The sequence below is a fragment of the Microcaecilia unicolor genome, chromosome 2 (assembly GCF_901765095.1).
Source record: "Microcaecilia unicolor chromosome 2, aMicUni1.1, whole genome shotgun sequence".
NCBI classification, from domain to species: domain Eukaryota; kingdom Metazoa; phylum Chordata; class Amphibia; order Gymnophiona; family Siphonopidae; genus Microcaecilia; species Microcaecilia unicolor.
Window position 1 is genome coordinate 338,034,708 of NC_044032.1, and position 6,651 is coordinate 338,041,358.

The window sequence follows — 6,651 nt, forward strand, 5'->3', positions numbered from 1 at the left end:
AGGAGATGCAATCTCCGCATTGTGGGTCTTCCTGAAGCAATTCCTGAGAAATCACTAGGACATCTTTTGGAAAGCTGGCTTAAAAAAGAACTTGCCCTGTCGGACAGTTATGGGGAACTGTGCATAGAACGGGCCCATAGGCTTGGCCGTCGGCAACCAGGGCAGCAAAGACCCAGACTGGTGATAATCAAAGTTCACAATTATCTACACAAGGAAGAAATCATGAGAGGCTTTCGACTGAAAAGAGACACCTTAAAATACGATGGCGCATCGATAAAAATCTTTCAAGACTATTCGGCTGGGGTACAAGAGCAACGTCGCCGGTTCCACCCCCTCTGCACGGCACTGGTAAGCAGAAAAACAAGATTTATGCTGATCTACCCAGCCATATTGAAGATTCAACATGAAAACGGATGGCGATCGTTTCACTCTGTCCAGGAGGCCCAACAGTTTCTAGAAACCGAACTACATGCACCAGCTGATGCACCAACTTGACTCTATGTTTGGCAAAAGGCAGAAAGAACAATGTCTTAACCCTGTTTATGGTTCCCTGCATATGACGAGGACACAATATGCAAGATAAGTCTATAGCAAAGAAAATGTTGATTAAGAAATGATGGGTTAAAAAGTTATAACTGTATTGTTGTTGTCTATTTGAAGAGTCCCCCCGGTAGTAGAACCGGGGTGGCTTTAGAGATATCACCGAGGGATGGGGGGGATCCCCTTATGAAGGGGGGAGAGGGGTAGGCGAGGGGAGATGAGTCACATAGCGGTCTCGCACCACAAGTAAGAGGAAGTTCAAACTAGAGGGAAAGGGTTCTCGTTAAGAGAAGGGTAATGGGCGGGGGGGAATGGGGACTTAATGGGATTCAATACTTAGGGAAAGGGGCACATAGAAACACAAAGGGCAGGTCTTTCACTCAGATTATACACAAGACCAACGAATGGGTAGGATGTCAAAATCAGAATATTGAAACACAAAGCAGAGGCAACATTTACAGCTTCTGGGAAAGGGCTGGGACCCAGGAGCTGAGTTTTTTCTGGTATACTGATATGAAGATAATATGTCTTGGCGGTAACACACTGTAAAGTAGTCACCTGGAATGTAGGAGGCATTACGTCTCCCATAAAAAGGAAAAAGATCCTAGCACACTTAAAACGCCTCAACGCAGACATTGCCTGCTTGCAAGAGACAAAATTGACAGCGCCAGAGCATGAAAAACTCAAGCAGGGTTGGGTAGGTCAGGTGATCCACGCGTCCTCCGAAGGGCGGAAGGGAGGGGTGGCAATCTGCATACATCAAAAACTCGCTTGCACGGTAGAGACAGTATTGCAAGATCCCAATGGGCGATTCATTTTGGTTAAAATGTGGCTGCAAGGGAGGGAATTATACTTGTTAAATGTATACGCACCCACCCCCCCTGACAGTATTTTCTTTCCTGAACTGTCCAGACAGCTACTTCCATATGAAGACAAGCACTTGATAATTGTGGGAGACATGAATGTGCTTATGGACCCCAAATTAGATTATTCAGGGGAGGGACACAAGGGAATGGAGAGTAGGAAGGGCACTCGGATGTTGAAGGAGTTTGGAAGCTCCCTCTCAGTGATAGATGCATGGCGGAATTTGCACCCAGACTCAAGGGAGTATACACATCAGTCCAGAGCACATGGGACCTGGGGAAGGCTGGATTATATATTGATATCATCAGCTTTATTTCAGTGCATAAGAGACACAAAGATTGAAGAAGTATTGATTTCTGACCACAGTCCGGTATGGATAGAATTAGGGGCGCCATGCAACTTCCAAATACACAGACAATGGAGATTTCCCAATCATTTAGTGAAAGATAAATCTTTTCTAAAATACATGGTCAAAAAATGGGAAGAATATGACTCATTTAACAAAGAACATAAGTCTGACCCGCAACTGTATTGGTGTACTGGTAAGGCGGTGCTCCGGGGAGACATAATTGCCTATGTAGCAAGAAAACGGAGAAAGAATGCAGCTAGCCTTTTACATCTGAATAAGCGACTGCAGAAAGCTAAGCGCCGATATATGCAGCAGCAAACCACAGGAAACAGGGAGGCATATTTATCTGTCCAGGCTGCTATAAACTCATTATTACAGGAAAGAGCGGTAAAAAATAGGACTTTCCTAAAATATAAGTTCCACAGATTCGGAGATAGAGTGGGAAGCATGTTGGCTCGGGTGGTGCGGAGAAGGGGAGGGGGTAGAACTATTTCAGTCCTGAAAAGACAAATAGGAAGCATTACTAACAGTCCAGATGAGATTCTTCAAATATTTCAAGAACACTTTACACAACTATACACTGCCGAGCATACATCCGGGGAGGCACACATGGAGGAATTTCTCAGAAGGGCCCAAATGCCAAGGCTCAAAGAAACTGATATTGCTACTTTGGAGGCTCCCATCCTGCCCAAAGAACTGTCAGAAGCGATTAAAGGGCTGAAAGCATATTCAGCACCAGGGATGGATGGGTATTCCGGAGAATTTTACAAAATGTTGCAACCCCAATTGATACGGCCCCTATTTGAATATCATCAAGCGGTAATTCAGGAAGGGAGATTCCCAATACACGAAAATACTGCATGTATATCATTATTGTTGAAACCAGGGAAGGCCGTAGAGGAACCGGAGTCTTACAGGCCCATATCATTAATTAACGTTGACATTAAGCTTCTTGCGAAAATTTTGGCCACACGACTCAATAAGTTCTTACCCAACGTGATCGAGCCTGCACAGGTAGGCTTTCTGCCTAATAGACACTCCGTGTTGCACACCCGGAGAGTCTTGCTCGCAATGGCACGTTGCCGAACCGAGAAGATTCCTGGAATCTTGGTAAGCTTAGATGCTACCAAGGCTTTTGACAGGGTAGGATGGGACTTTCTATTCTATATGCTAGACTGGATTGGGATTCCTCCTGGAGTAAAACAAGCAATTGAGGCTTTATATACTAACATGGAGGCACAAATAGCAGCGAACGGGGGGCTCTCGAAAAAATTTCAGATAGGCAGAGGAACACGACAGGGATGCCCTTTGTCACCACTACTGTTCGATCTAACATTAGAACCACTACTCCGACAGCTAAATTCTGACCCTAGAATCAGCGGTGTGCAGTTGGGAGAACAGGAGGTTCGTGCGCTGGCTTATGCCGATGATGTCCTCCTAGTGCTGACTAATCCGCAAAAGTCTTTTAATATGGCCTTGACTCTGATAGAGGAGTACGGAATGTTATCAGGGTTTAGCCTTAATCTATCCAAATCTTGTGCGATGCATATGGACACAGGTACTAATTTACAATGGAAAGGAAAAGCCACACTTAGATGGGAGGCAACGAAGCTGAAATATCTAGGGGTATACATTACAAGTGATAGAACCTCCCTTTATAAAGAAAACATTTCCCCATTATTGGAAATGACTAGGAGTAAACTGTTGATGTGGAGGGAGCTGCCACTCTCTATCTGGGGAAGAATAGCATTATTTAACATGATGATAGCTCCCAAATGGCTCTATGTCTTCCAACAGTTACCACTTTACCTGAAAAATAGAGATGACAGGCAGTTACAGCGTTTAATACAAGCATACCTGTGGCAGGGTAAAAGGCCTAGGATACCTTATCACCAGATAGCAGCCCCAAGGGAGGGGGGCGGCATGGGACTTCTGAATATAAAATACCTGGCAATAGCGAGTTCCATGCGACACGTAAACGATTGGTACCGGGGAACATCGGATTTCTCCGTTACATCAGTGGAGACCTCGATGTTCAGGGATATCCACTTTAGTCATTTACTACACTCTGGAACCCCCTTACCCCTATCAGCATTTCAGATACACCCATTATTGAAATCTCTCAGGGAAACTTGGAGATGGGTGTGTAGACGCCGCCGCTTCTCCCCCCGAGTGTCCCCCTGGATGTCAATTTGTGATAATCCTGCTTTCCCCCCAGGCCAAGGGCCCAGTATATTTAGCAGATGGGCAAAAAAGGGGATTATATACCTGGCGCATATAGTTACAGAAGAGGGACACATGCACACGTATCAGGAACTTCAGTCACGATATGGGATTCCTAAGACACATCAGTTTGCATATTATCAATTACACCATTATGTGGCCTCCCTGGACTGGACAGACCTTACGGAAGATGTGGTGGAAGTCTTATCGGAGGAGTTTACCCTGGGAGCGCAGCTTAGGGTGCCCCTGAAATTCCACCACCAGCAACTCAAAGATTCCACAGAAGAGATAGACTTCCGGCGGCTAGCGCATGAGTGGTCAAAAGATTTAGGGTGCACACTCACTGAGGAAGAGTTTAGAACACAATTGAAATCTATTTACAAACAGAGGCTTTCTGTTCCTCAGAGGGAACGACTATATCGGTGGATGCTTAGAACACACATTTCGCCCCACAGAGCGCGAAAAGCGGGATTTGATACAACGGGGGCATGTCCTAAATGTGACCATGAGGAGGCCTCACTCGGCCACATGTTTTGGAGCTGTCCCGGTATTGAAAAGTTCTGGAAACAAGTCATAGGAGGGATAGATCAATTATGGCACTGCACCCTTGTGCGGGAACCTACAATCTTATTCAATATTTTTAGATACACCGCAGACCCCACAGAGGGATTCAGGACATTTGCAAAGATAGCAATCTATTTTGGAATAACAGCCATATTGCAATATTGGAGAGTAAAAGAAGTTCCCCCTCTGCAGATATGGCGATCCCAATTAGTGAAACAAATGAGAATTGATAGATGTGGAGTGCAGGACCTGGACAGTTCAGCAGGCCATAGGTTCAGGGCGCAATGGGAGCCATTGTGGGACACTCTCCCGCCTAGAGCGCGAAGTTTGCTGCTGAACTTCTAATCTGGTACTCTTTGGCCCTACATCAGTTAGGGAGACTAAGACAGTGTGACAGGTAGGGCAGTACTTTACAGCAAGGCGTAGACTGGTTCATATTCTGATGTACAGACAGTTAATTACATGTTATCTTGGAAATAAAAAGAGCTGTGACACTGCCCTAAAATGTTGGTTGACAATATAGGGAAGGAGGGAGGGAGGGAGGGTGATTAAGGGAGGAATAAATAAATGCAAAATGGTAACTTATTTGTTGAAGATATGACATCAGAGAACATCTCCTGTAGTGTAGTTTCTTTGATAAGTTTCAGTGAATGGTTCATTACGTCTGTTAATAAACAAGATTAATATATAAAACTACAAGGAAGGAAGGGTGGGGGGAGGGGGGGTCTAGGGATAAAAGAAGAAAATGATTTGATGTATGTGGAAGGATTACAAGTTGTCTGTGATATCAGTAAGGCTTTATACCGGACAATAAATACACAGGTTTCATATAATATGTCAATAAACAGATTTAAACTTAATGACTACCAAAGAAGACAACATATGGAATTTCAAATAGCAGGTTTATTGAGAATTCAAAACTTTGTATCATATATTGTATCTTCAAAATATTGTGGGTTCTGTATTGTATTCCTTATACTCTTTAATAAAAAAGATTTAAACATAAAAAGGAAGACTGGGTAATCTACCCACTGGAAGTAGCAGTGGGAAGGGGGACTGAAGACCCACATTGATAGCACCAGGCTGAAGGGAGGAGGGATTCTATAACAAAGGGTATATTAGGCAGCAGTTTTCATTACCATAGTATTGTAGGAACATGGTTCATGTTTAGAACTATTCAGGATCCTAAACTTCTTCCACCAGGACAGTTACATTTTCAGACATCATAAAAAATCCCATCATCTCACTTTTAACCAAGTTTTGCTTTTTGAAGGTCTTAAGCTTTCCTATAAAACCTAAGTTATTTTTCCATTGTTCTTACAGGGGCCAAAATTATACTGTTCAGCCCACACTAGATACCCTGAAAATGGAAGAAGTTCCTCTGAGTGAGCAACTTGATACTAGAAGTGGTGAGCAAAGAATTCTTATGTAACTAAATCCTTGCTATGTGCTGTGGAATATTTCCAATTTTTCACTTAGAGTTTTTGGTTAGTGAATGTAATCAGAGTGAAGGGAATCACTGCATTGACTGGAGGTGAAGATGAGATGTCCAGAACCAGTGGATGAGAGCAGTATGGTCTATTTATGTCTCTTCATGTGCCATTGCTCACCTACACGTGTCTATAAACAAGTGACTTTAAAGACTTCTATGAGGATATTTGCCTATATGTCTACTCAATAGCTGCATAATTTATGTATATACTTTCATTTTTATGCAACAGATGGTGGATTTGGGAATAAGAGAATGAGAGTATGAGATGGGGAAGAGAAGGAGGAGTGGAAACACAAATACCCCTCCAAAGATAGCCCAGATACTTCAGCTGATAACATGGGAGGTATTAGTAATGTAAGACTACCTAGTGTGAAAGAAAAAATCCCAAAAGGAGAGAGCTTGAATGTATGTATTGAACAAGAGAAAACTTCCACCAACTGCCCAAATCTCAGACAAAATCAGAGAATGAGCATACAGAGACTTTGTCAGAGCACTACATGTGAGGAAATGATCACTGGGAAGTCAACCCTGACAAGACAAAAAAAAAATTCAGAAACAGGATAAACAGTTCCAGTGTGAAAAATCGTTTGCATATAAAGCACAACTTAGAAGTTATCAA